At 27.7% G+C, this 14,437-nt stretch overlaps 1 protein-coding gene across 1 annotated transcript in view; it reads left to right on the top strand.

The window, feature by feature from the left end:
• LOC132924642 (uncharacterized) overlaps positions 1-14,437 on the top strand; it is a 505,044-nt gene that overhangs the window by 285,982 nt on the left and 204,625 nt on the right. The gene's annotated exons all lie outside the window — the stretch shown is intronic.

The raw sequence follows: 14,437 nt of genomic DNA, 5'->3' as shown, positions 1-14,437 counted from the left end.
CTCTGCGTCCCGTGTTTGTTTTGTTTTTCGCCAAAAAAGCCGACCTGGGCGGAATGGCTGACCGGCCGCCGTCAATCGTCCGCGTCGAAATTTATTAAATAAACATAATTGTTACACGCACGTTTAGGTAGGTACCCACTGTTGTTTTTGATGTTGTTGTAAACATAGCTAGGTACGCGTTCCGTCGAAACCGTTTTTATCGTATATGCCGAATTAACTGCATTTAGACCGCACGTCTATCACCGCTTGCGCCTAAATTATTTTAATTATTATTATCATCGTCATTATAAATTATTATTGTTTTACGCGGGTCCACTCGCGTAGTGTACACTATTCGTCTACCGCCGACAGTCGCGGTATAGTATTGATATTATCGTCGTTACGGATTTATAATTTGCCAATACCGTTTGCCCATATAATTAGCACACGCCTCCGCAGCCCATTTGTCATTATTGTTAAAACTTTAAAACAACATCACAATGCGCGGTTAATTAGCATTCGGCGGCTGCGGGCGAAAACAAAAAAGTTGTTATTTCAAACAATTTTACGGGCATTATTTGTTGTTGTTTTAATGCAAAAGAACTAATCAATTAACATTTTGTTTATATTATTATACTTTACGTAGCTTCCACCACGGCAAGACTATTATTTCGCGATTGTATAGTTATTATTATATTAAAATAAACATAATATTATACTGTCTAAACACCATTTAGGCAATAATACTATAATTATTATTTTGAACAACTGTTACGCGCACCTTTTATCACATAATATTATACAATTATCAAAATTATGCTCCGTTCATTTTACACAGTAGGTGGACAATAAAATGCAGTACCTACATTGCGTATACGGTTGTAGTGTGTAGGTAGGTACTTACGTGATTTCGCTGGCGAAAAAAAATACAAAACAAAAGTGAGATATTTTCATCATCGACCCAATTTAAATTTAAATAAAATCTTCTCTTTTATAAGTATTTCCTATCTTAGGATCGTATTTCCATACAATTTTGCTTATATATTTTATTAATAAAATTATATATTATGCTACACGTACAACGATTTATATGCTAACGAGTTACCTATGTCGCGATGCAACGGCTCAATTGTTGGATTACCGAAAACGAATGGAATCACGTAAAAAAAATGTATTGTTAAGATCTCCTATGGTTATTTTATGAACAGACACTTGCGTACGCGTCGCTACTGAGATATTAATTAATAATCAAATTAAAAACAAAACAAAAAAATAATCGTGATGTGTCGACCCGTAGAATCGAGTTACTACGCTATGATTTTAATTTAATTCCAACGCTATATTTTTAATTTATTATTGCTTGTTTTTTCTGTTTCTTTTACGAGAAATTACCCATGTTTTATGTTTCTCGCTGTATAATAATTTTACATTTTTGCGCATCTAATCGATATAAAAATATACACACACATTAAAAAAAATATTCTAATTATATTAAACGATCAAGTGTGCATGAAATTGAACAATACAACTATAGTATTACGATATTATTATATTACGAATTTATTTGCTAAAAAACTTATGCCAAGGCTATGTAAAAATGATTTTGAAACAACTGACAAAATCTACCACAGAAATTAATCGAAACACCTAGTTGTAGAAACACCACGATGTCTGTTTCATTCCGATAACCACCATAATAATTTAACCACTGAAGTAAAAAAAAAATTATTAGTTTAAAAAAAAATGATGGTAGAATCATCAAAGGGCACTCCTTAAATAGTATATACTAGTAGATCTAAATATTTGAAAAAAAAACAATATTTTTTAGTCCATAGTTTGAAAATGTAAAGAAAAATATTATTTGAATAAATTAATTGATACAGGAATACGTGGGTCTAGTATGATTTATGAATTATAATATATATACCTATTACCTAATTGTAATCACATAAAACGATATTTGTCATCAATTGATTTTCATATAATAATAAAAACTCTAAGGAGTTCTACACTGTATAGCGCAAACGAATTTACAACCATCTTACGAACGATAGTTTACTGTAAGCGATACAATTTTTTTTACATATAAAATACCGTCGGTACGAGGGTCGGTGATAAATTTACGTTGAGCAGTTTCTTTTTTTCAACGAAGATTATTTTATTGCGGTTTGTTGACTCTTTTTTTTTTTAGTAAGCAAACGGGATCAGTATAACAAACCCTGGCAGAATTGTGCATCCAATTCCGAGATAGCTGTAAGGGATTTAACCCGCGAATGCGTAAATATATATAGTACCGACCGATCTAATCTTTCTTGACTGCAGTTGATCGTTAATAAATCGTTGAAACATAGTGTTCACTCACCCTGTATTGAGCCAGTGCTGGCGATGTATCCACATCTAGGATTTATCATTTTCACGGCGCCCTGTATTTTAGTCGTTATGCACGCATAATACATCGAAATGTTTTCACACATTATATAGCGACATTGTATGCATAGTATTCGACCATGATGAACCTTTTTCTACGTTTTCGCCGTGTACACTTGAGACTATGGATGCTGCTTCAGTATGTCACGATGTCATGGACTCCAATCAATCGCAGAGTTCGGTTTGGAAAGCTTATATTTTTTTTTCAGAGTGGGCTATAGCTACTATTATAGATAGTAATATTATTCCCTATAATATAAAGGGAATAAATAAATTAATATATTTCATATATTTATCTAAAACAATGGTAAAGCTATTTTCTCTCTACTTTCGGATCGATTAAGTGTAACTACCTATCTAACGCATTTGGATTTTTTTTCTATTAAATATGTTACCAAATGGATCCTATTATATAAACCGTCTTTGATGTGAAGGTTTTTTTCTTATTGGTATTTACTTAAAAAAAAATTTCGAGGCGCTTTTTATTATTTTTTTTTCATTATTCTTTGACTTTTAAATAATAATAGCGGTTTCAGGTTACTTATCAAGGGCTTACCAACTCGACAGATTTATGAAAAAAAAACCATACAGTAACGCTGAAAATATTAATATTAGTAGGTACCTAAGCATAATAAAAAAAAATAAATCATTTATGGAATTCTCGAAGAAAAAACTGTGCGTCTCGTCGATATCGTTAAGAGTGATTGATAAAAGCCAAAACCAATAACATTTATTTTCATTCTAATACAACTTCATTGAATACTTGTAGTTTTATTATTATTTTCTATATTATTATTATTACTATGCGGGAATGTTGAAGAAACTTGTAATATATTTAGTAAAATAATCGTTACATTAAAAAATTGTTTTGATATTTTACAATGTAAATGATTTTAAGGAATTTCGAAGTTTAGTCTTAAATTAAATTCAATAGTTATTCGATCAAATCAATGTATATAGAAACGAATATTTTTATATAATCAAAAAATACATACATATTATAGTTATTAAAATTATTATTATTAACATCAATAAAGTAAAATACATAATATTTATCAAGTAATATAATATAACCACATCATTAGGTTCTAACAAAATAAAACAGTATTATTTAATATATGTTTTTAAGTAAATTTTATTATTTATGTAAATGTTACGTAACACTTATATGCACTACTATTCAACTAGTCGAATATTGTTGTACTCCATATATATTTTATATTTCATTACATTTCCTTTTAAATTATTTTTTATGTAAATAAAACCAACCATTGTTGTATGCTAAATAATTGAATCCACAATACTTACGATCGAAATATACTACTGTTGTACTACACAATCTCATTATTTTATAACAATATTAGTTTAAGATCTATATTTCATTCAGGTAAAACTATGGTCGTTTTAATTTCGTATTCACATACACTGTGTCCAACGCAGATTTAATAACTTATAGTATTCAAGCAATGCATTTTCCTACAACTTAAAATGTAGACAATATGTAAAATAATACTGATACATAATATATTATATTTAGCTGTTATAATTAATAATATATATATAATTTGATTAGCATACAATTTTTGCTAGATGTAATTATTATTAAATGTATTAGGTACTTCATTAAAATAATTGTCGTTGATGTTTGATTATTATATTATTACGATTATGATCGAATTTATTGGAACACGAATAATATTATTGGGTACCTCTAAGTGCTTTTTTCATTAATATTTTTTTTACTATAACATTTACACCAGATTGTAATACATTTATTTATAAATTGCGGTTATAATTTGAAATCTAATATTTCTTTTTTTTACTATAATAACTATTCATTGATTTAAATAATTTATTATAAGTTTTCACTTTTTTTTATATTTAATATAAAGTATCATATATATACGATATATTATACATAAATATTTAATTGGAATTAAATTAGGTATTATATTGTTTTGATATTCTGAATAGAAAAAGATTTATATACAATTTGAAAGTTTGATGTGTTATATATTATCTTGATTAGTATCATACTTTTTTAAATATTTTTTTGTATAAGTGAGACTAAACAAACAATTAATGTTAAAAATAATTAAATTATACATATATTTGTTTTCATAAACATTGGTTGATTTTTTATTACATTCCCGTATTTACATATTGATTTAAAGTATTAAAAAATAAGGTGATATTAAAAATATTATAATTCTAACGATTGAATTTTTCTATGAAATATATTACATTTATTATCAATATATTGTACATAGACAATGTATTTACAGCGTATGCATATTATCCAAATTAATACATCGAGTGTGAAATTGAATGATTTATTCGATAATATTTTTTAATTTGTGCACTCACACTGTGAAATCGTGTTATTAAAAAAAAAAAAAAAAATATGTATATACCTTATAATCGAACGTACTAGTGTACTACCATTAATTATTCATACGATAAGCATCAAAGTGTAGCAAATAACGAATACTATTATAGTTTTCGTACACTCGCATGATTTAATAATAGTCGTTTCATTTCAATATCGCGAATATTGCAATCATACTCATAAACATATAAACATATTATCGTGCAAATGTGCAATTGATTATTAATAACAGAATAATGGCGATTCGTGGAATAAATATGAAAAATTCTACTTCGACAATCGAGTCTGTAAACAATGGTCAAAAAATTCATTCGGTTTTTCTATAAAATATAATATGTTTAAAGGTTGATTACTTTTTTTGTATTGCGCATCATACATTATTACTGAGAATATTTTAATTAAATACTATTTTATTTCACCTTCTGTGATTATGTATAAACATTTTAGTGGTTTATGGTGTATACAAAATGTATTTTATTTATATTATAATGAGTTTTTAAACTTTAACTCCAAATAGTGTATATTTTTTAACTACTCTTTGTGAATGAATTTATTTGGAAAATAATGATCTATTTATTAATACATGATTATTTTTTTGTAATTTGTTGCTGTAATACTTAATTTTCTCAAGTTATTACAAGATTGTTTTAATCTAAAAAATATCATCGAATCAATAAGTACCATTCCATTTAAAGCATTCTTTCCGAAATTCTATGCTGCGCTATTTCTATTTTGGTAATTCAATTAATAAATTAGTACTTATTAAATTATCAGTATATCATAGTACCTAAATACATTTAATTTGTTTTTTTATAGTTTAATTTTAATTCCAAGTTATTGTAATTGAAATTACTTAAATTTAATCTTGAATTTGTTCAAATGATATAGAAATTATGACATTTTTACGACCACATAAACATAATATTTCATCGTGTTTATTGACTCTACGTTGATACGATAGGCGTTGCTCCGACCGAATAAAGAGGTGATAACAGCTAGTTATTCAATATTTTCTGTACTTCCACACTATCACATAAACTACCCTATCGGCATTTACCACCTCACCAACCCACACGGACCAATCAGCTATTACCGCTCGAGCGTCAGACGACCATAAGCCATAAACATTTTGATTCCGGGCACAGACGCAAAATTATATCGGAAATAACATTATTTTAATTGAATGCAATATCGTAAAATGTGCCAATAAAATATCCTCAAATGCGTATTAAATACTTATTATATATGATTATTATTATTCGGTTATCGGAGGCCTGTACTCTATGCATAGTATAAAAAAAAAAAAAAGTACATACAGATACAGACACACACCTTTAGGTAATATAAAAACGAATGTAACCAATAAAATATGGTATTATCGGTCAAATATGGTGCGTTATTATTATAAAGTATTTTGGAGTGGAAAACAAATATTATTACTTTTCCTCAGACGTTTCGACAAAGAAAACCACCGGGTGTATACGATTAAATAACGTCATCTTTGCTAAATACATTACAATAACATGCGGATAAATGAAATATAAAGGTCATTCAGAAGTTATTATTGTACAGTATCTGGCTGATTCAACGTATCGTATAATCAATGTTAAAATAGTATAACACAATTTTATATTATTATTATAAATTATAATGCGTTCGACATTAAATACAAAATAAACTGCAAGAGCGATATTTTATTTCTAGTCTTATTGTGGTTTGTTTACTCATAAACAATTGACTTTTTCAATATAATTTAAATTATACAAGTTTATGTTAGATAATAGTTATTCGATATTTGATTTAATTTTATATAACATTTATTGTTAAGTATTTCTGTTCGTATGACATAATAATATTTCTTAAAAACATAATATTACATAATATTGAGTGTTAAAAAAAAATATCTTAGAAATATATCATTGACTTTCAAAACACTAAACAATAATATAATATTATTTTTAATACTATAAAAATCATAATCATTGAGCTAAATACATATTATAATAATGAAACCGAGTTATGAATATTTTCACTTATAGATATTAATTTTCAATTTTGTTTTAATTTCCACATAATAAAATAAATAAAACTACAACAAATGATAAATCAGTGGTTCGTGGAGTAAATTTAAATTTCTAAATTCAATTTTTAAGTATAATAATATGTTTATTGTATATTAAAAATATTTAATTATTAAGTTATGTATAATATATTATTATGCTATTAGTTATTGGCTTATTGCACTATTATGTGATCTATATATTGAGTAGAGCTTTATATTTTATATAATCTGTTTTCAAAAATAGCTTTATTATAATTTATAACTAAATAATAATATAAATATGATTAATCACAGTTTTGGATTTTCATTTTGTAAATAATGAATCCGAATCCTGAGATAATATAATATTTGTAATAAATTAACCTGTTGTTACCTACTATAATAGTACAATTTACACTGTTACGTGTATTTGTTTTTTTTTTTTTTTTTTTAGTATTTATTCGTGAATTTTGCTATTTTTGTAATAACATTTTTATCTTTACGGCTATCCCGTTTTGGTTAACATCGCATACACTATATACGACCTGTAACCCACATAGAAATCTTATTAACGAAATTTAGCTTAAGTACATTATTATTCTATCAGCGATTGTGACCGTGCGGCGAATGAATATTGTGTGTGTGAATAATTTCGAAATGGTGACATTCCTGTAAACACCTGAGACGTCGAAAATATTGTAGACCCTCGTCGACCGGTGACTATACTACTCATAACTATATAATATATATATATGTATGCAATATTTTACGGCTGGAACGTTCTGCAGATTTTCACGGACCACGCCGTCGACACCGTGTCTCAGAGATGATCAATCTAATAATAATCTTCACTTTATATACTTCTTTCGACGTCTACACAAACCTTACGTTCGTATGAAGAAGTACGTTTTTTTTTTTTTTTAACGCCCATTGTATGTAGTTAAATATAATAATATTATATTATACCAACGTCACCGTCACCGACAACGTGTAGTAGTTCACCGATAATACTCCACCGTTTTTAAACTTAATCGTCTGAATAAATATTGCAAAACCTGCATCGCATAACATAATCGTATTGTCGACGGTTTATCCACAGATTCCGTCCATACAAAATTCAAAGCACTCGTATATGTTTTTCGTCAGATTTATAAATTTATAATCAACTTTCCGGACATAATAAGTTGTCTATATAAAAGAAAATTTTAGCCGGTTTGTATAAAAATACTTTAAGCGCATTACATTCCTGTACATTTTACACTGGTCTTATACTTTTGTCAGCAACTTTTTCAGCTAAAAGATATTGTTAACAAATATAATGCATATATTATTTATGAAAAAAATCCATAATCTTAATAGACTTATTATATACATGTAGTTTTGATTTATTTTTTTAGTGTACATAGTAAATATTGTTTAATGTTTTGATTTATACATAAATGATGGAAATATCACGATAAACATAATAATATTCTATATATTACGATAATTAATTAATATTATTATTCAATTATGATAGTAAAATAAGTTCATGACTGATAAAAACTTACACATTAACAGATGTTTTCATTAAACATTATAAAAAACATATCTATTATCGATTCATTTTTACACATGGAATTTTGTTACCTACTTTTTTTGTATAAACGTTTAAATTTTAATAAGCCTCAATATGTATGTTAAATCTGCATTCAATTATTTCTTATTACATTTAATATATCATTCTTGTAATTTTGTTTTACGCACTAATATTAAAATATATATGAACGTAAGCTGACGCCCAACTGAAATACAGATATTACATCGATTAAAATATTATTGGAGAGAATCTTTATCTTTTATCTCCAATCACCCCGAGTATCTCCCGGTCCTAAACTGTAAATTTTAGTAAATTTTATAATAGCTGTGGTAGCCTACCAATTTACGTTTAACACATAAGTCTCAAAACGCATTTTCCAGGGTAGGTAGCTCTGAGTATACATAATATATTATATTATTATGTTTACGAATTTGGTTTTAGTAATATTTCACGATATAATGTTATAATAATAAATCGCGTGCATACCAGTTGTAGCTGTCTCTTCACCGGTCGACGGTCGTATCAAAACTTGCGATTTAATAATTAAAATGAAATCCGCTCAAAAGGTTTCCTAACTTCAAACATATAGTATAATATACGAATATTATGTCGAGATGTTTAAAAAAACGTTGTATAGAGTGGTGCTTTATTTTTGTGTCGTCACCGACGCGCGACGTTCAGTTTTATCCGAATAATAGTCAGCAAACGAAATTGATGTACCTACATTATAATATATTATATTGATATCCAGCGGAGAACCAATACGGAAGGTTAGTACGCAAATTATACGTTTCTCCAATCTCGTGTATAATATGAATTTGCGGGCATTATTTACTCGCTACGGTGTCAATATACTAAATCCACGTGAAGTTAACGTTTACGGCGGCGGCGCGGTAGTGATTCGTTCGAAGTCGTATACGGTACCTATATTAGATCGGATCAAAGGCATTTCTATATACCTACATTATTATGTATATATACCTATCGGTATAAATACGTATATTCAGTCCCCCGAGAGTAAGTTCGGTGGTGCGTATGAAATGAAATATATACTGGCAAACACAGTAAATAATTATTGTATGCTTAATTCCCGTTTATGATGTATTCCAAGTGGCTTTTTATAAGTCTGGGTGGCAAAAAATGTACATATGTATATATATGCACACAAACCAACTAACTACCGAAACTGGTGCCGTTTGTATATTATATAATATGAGAAATGAAAAAATAACAACGTCGGTCGATTGCGTGGATCAAAGACGTAGGTAGGTAGGTACGAAAAATAAAAGCAATCGGTATTAATTGAAAGAGAAAAAACATACAGTGCTAAACGAAGCGAACCCGCGCGTAAATAATCAAAGCCAACAACATTAAAACTCAAACGTAAACTAATTTGTGTCAAACGTTTGGATTTTTTTTCACTCTACTAATTAAACAGAAAGTTTGAAATGTGCGTATATATTATATATATGCATTATATACGTACCTCTAAAATCGTCACAGATAGCATCAAGTGTTTCCGCCGTTTCCGGGTATTGTGCAGTTTTATTATTTATAATATGATTACTATTTTCGACCCGTGAAAAAAAAATTAAGGTATAGCTCTTTTCTGAGCTAAACTAATTTTTTTGATTACTTTGAAATTTATAGGACGCCGTTGGCAGTGTTAGCGATGTCAAAACTGACATTAAGTCTAACGCTCAACGTAAATGGTCTATTTACCTAAATAAAATTATGTTTTACTTGTACGAGAACTGATTTCCCCTATAAAACATGAACAATGTCCTTTCGATTTGTCTTCTATAAATACAAAAACAATCTGGAAAACTGCTGTAAAATGTAATTTTGATCGGACCCCAGTCGGAAATATTATTTACGTATTACGTTCCATGGCGAGTGTACTCGGGTTTATCTAGTCACGGTTTGTGTACATTTCTTATCCTTTATTTTTCTTTTGTAAAAAAAGAGAAGAAGATTAAACGAGGACTAAGCAAAGTCAATTTTCGCGACAGCTTGTTGGATATTGAGACAAAACCCTAACAAACTAAAGTACGTCGCGGTCGCTGGTCAAATGTCTTTTTTCTAGGAAAAATATGTAAAAAAAAAAAAACTGAAAACGACGTTTTTATAAAACTAAAACAAACAATAGGTAAAATTTGTCCAGGTCATAAATATGTTTTTCGTGTAAAAAAAGTTTTTTCGTACTAAAGAACACATTTTTACTAAAGGTAAAACATATATAAATGTATTTATCCTACGTATCTTATGCGTATATGTGGGTCAACACTGTTCACTGAACACTGAACAGTATAGAAACTCGGCATCTATGTAGTATAAAAGTTCAAGAAAAAATAACAAATCGAGTGATGAAAAAACGTATTCAATAATACATAGACATTATTATTTGAAGTGCATACTGTATACAGATCGAAGATTTCAAATAGATTTATTTATATTTAAGATACCTACTGATATACTATCATATTTTTTTAATATTATTATGGTTCTGTGTATTATATTACTAATGGTTATATGTTTAATTTTTATGTATTATGTGCTTGGTGTCGCCACGGTAGATTTAAGGTTATTTTTAGAAAAATTAATGCTTTGTTTTATTATATTTCACCTTCGATATTACACATTACGTGGAATCTTAATTTAATGTATAATGTTATCAACACGACGATCATAACGGCAAATTAAACAAAAAAAATAAATACATATTATTTATACGTTTATAACACGCACTAACAAAAATCAAAATTAAAGCTTTAATTAATAACTTGTAATGACATAGTGTTGTTTTAATTTTGAGATATTATTTATTCTGTCGATGATTGCTGCATATTATAAAGTATCTATCTTGGATATAATATTGCAATTGAATTATTCTATTCGAAACAAATAAAATTTATTTCGGATATAATACTTCAGACCTATAACTTCACTGACGCACTGTTAGGTGCTATTGCATGGTTAGAAATAATAATATTTACTATTGTAATAATTACAATAATTATTTGTAGCCAAACTATTCGGATAATATGAATAATGTACGACTTTAAATATTTACAAGTTTTCGATTAATTATTCGAATGTGTTAGTTAAGCGCGGAATAAAAATGCATATGTTGCAATGTAATAAAATGTCGAAATTGGAAAATGTTTCCCACCGTACACAATATTTTAGTGATAAGAATATAATACTATGATACACGTTGTAGGTACATATTTACGCTCTACGTAGACGTCAATTCCTATATGTGTTTGTGTTGTAAAAACACATGACTAAGATCACGAGCATTTGAGTTGACAGATACATCAAAATATCAAATGTTCATTTTTACCTCTTGTACACTACTGAATAAGTATATATATATATATGAAGAATATATAGATAGACATATATTGATAGATTGATATAGATATATCGATAGTCACAACTCACAATATATTATGTAAAAGGTCGTAAACGGTAAACAGAAAAGATGTTGTGAAACAATAAAATTGATCACTACAACTAGCTGCTTCTACTATTAAATATATAAATGTACTATGACGTGACGCGTTGTTTGTTAGACAAAAAAAAAACAGTTCCTTATTTCCTTTTCTAAAGAGCATTAAAATATAACGTTGTCACACATATCGAATTTATATACTAAATATTATGCCATGTTTTGTAGAGCACCATATCATCTCTGTATTATATATTATAATATTATGTAATATTACGGGATACGGATTTACTTTCGAGCACAGAATAAAATAATAACATGGAGAATAAAAAGAGCAATTATGAAATCGTTCTTTGGGGACTTCCAAGTATACATTAATATTTTACACACACACGCGCGCGCGCGCGCATACAATGAACAATAAAATGTTGCATTTTTTCCTTTTTAATTTCGTTAAAGATAGTAGCAATACTTATTAAAGGTCTACTTTCCTTTCAATCATATTATACGCGTGGTAAAGCAATCGAACTCTGTAGAATTATAATTATTACTCATTGAAAGTAACTCGACCGCTCTCGCCATCGATATATTAATAGTATTATATATTTTTTTTTTTTTTTTTAATTAAACACCCACGTTATTATACGCCAGCGTTTTCAACAGACACGTAGTAGGTGTATAAAAACAACATTTTTGTCTGTCATAGATTTTTCAATTAAACGTTTTTTTTAATCGTTATAATTATTATTAAACGGTAATGAATCCGTTTGATTTAATTTGCTTTACAACGAGTTTTTTGAATGGTGTACCGTCATTGTCGTGTGCTGCAGTTTAAATCTCGAAAATGTTTTCCTTTCAACAAAACGTATTTTTTTCTTTAATTTTTACAAGCCATTTCGATTAACGCCTTTTTCCATGTACGCCTACTAACATTTCTATGTATCGATGCTACATCATCTCTAACCACTCTAGCTGAAGATAATAATCTGTAAAACAAAGTATTATCATTTTCTACCTACACGTTTACCATTAAATATTACTTTTCGTGAAATTTACGTGTTATGTAGGTGCACTGTTATATAGGGTATACACTTGTTTTTTATTATAATTTTTTTTTTTTTTTATGTTTTGGGTATACAAACCTTCTAAAGTTCAGTTATTTCTGTTGAGCAAAATAATTTACATTTTTTTGAATAAAATATTCTCTGGTATCGGGTCGCCAAAACTGCTATATGTATATGTACACTCTAGGTTCGAAGTAAACTATCCGTTTGTTTTTTCTCAGTTTTAAGGTAGACACGAACTTCATAAATACAAAAACAATTTCGTGAGCTTTAATTTTTAATGCATCTAGGCACGTATAAATACAGGTTTCATGTCACCAAGAGATTATCATAAAATATTAATGCTTTTAAGTGTTATAATAATATTTATTATAATTACTAATATATATCATTATTGTTGTATTATTTTTACATCAAATGATCAACTAATTTCTTTTAAAATAAAAAAAAAATATTGTTTTCGTGTAAATTTAGTATAATATTACCATAATATTTCACTGCTACTGAAATATATTTTTACGTTTGGAATGTTACGTTTACATACAATATATTGTCATGAAAAAAATAATTGAAAAAGTGGTATCAAAAACTTTTATTATTTTGTACTTGGTACTCGGGTAACGTTCTTTAAAATATATTACCCATGCATGAGACTATAAGAGTATTGATATAATTAATAGGAAAATAATTATAAATATTTATAAATATAAAATAAAATAAAATACAATTGATTTAAAAATATTGCTCATCCTATACGTGTATGGACATAATGATTGTTTGTATGCACATAATAATTATGATAAAACGTGGCAAATTATGACCGGAGATCAGCTATTATTATTATACTACTGCAAAACCGTTCATGGTGTTATTAATTATTATTCATCAAAACGTTGTTCGTATTATTTTTGCATCACCCGTATGAAACATTTTGAATATTATAAAATATCGGCCACATTTACATAATTACAACGCGTTTTACGACCATGGAGATATTCATCGTGCAGCCCCGGATATACGAGTTTACGCCATTGTTGTCCATATTATTTTTATCGGACAACAATGAACACAGCGGTGTTCAACACGTGACAATTAAAAAATATATATTATATTATTATGTACCCACAAGAACGTAATGTTCATTTTTGCTAGTGTAATATAAAAAAAAATATATATAATATAATATAAAATAATGAAAATGAAATCAAGAAATTCGAAATAATTGTAGTCCCGTAACAATACAAAACCTACACTTCCACCGTCGTTTACAATATAATAATAATACAAATATTATAATCGTACGTGTCTATATAGATACTGAATAATACATAAATATTTTATAACGTTGTGTATAGTGCCATAATGTTATAGTGTATTGTTTTTCGAGAGAACGGAAAAGTGTAAAAGTGAAAAAAATGATTTCGTATTGTTTTAAATAATAATCGAAAAACGGTCGGCATGCTAAACCACAATATCGGTTCAAATAATAACTGACATCGTTGAG

This window comes from Rhopalosiphum padi, chromosome 3 (genome assembly GCF_020882245.1).
Source record: "Rhopalosiphum padi isolate XX-2018 chromosome 3, ASM2088224v1, whole genome shotgun sequence".
Lineage (NCBI taxonomy): Eukaryota > Metazoa > Arthropoda > Insecta > Hemiptera > Aphididae > Rhopalosiphum > Rhopalosiphum padi.
Note: the sequence above shows the minus strand (reverse complement) of the source record. Positions and strands in the feature narration are given on the sequence as shown.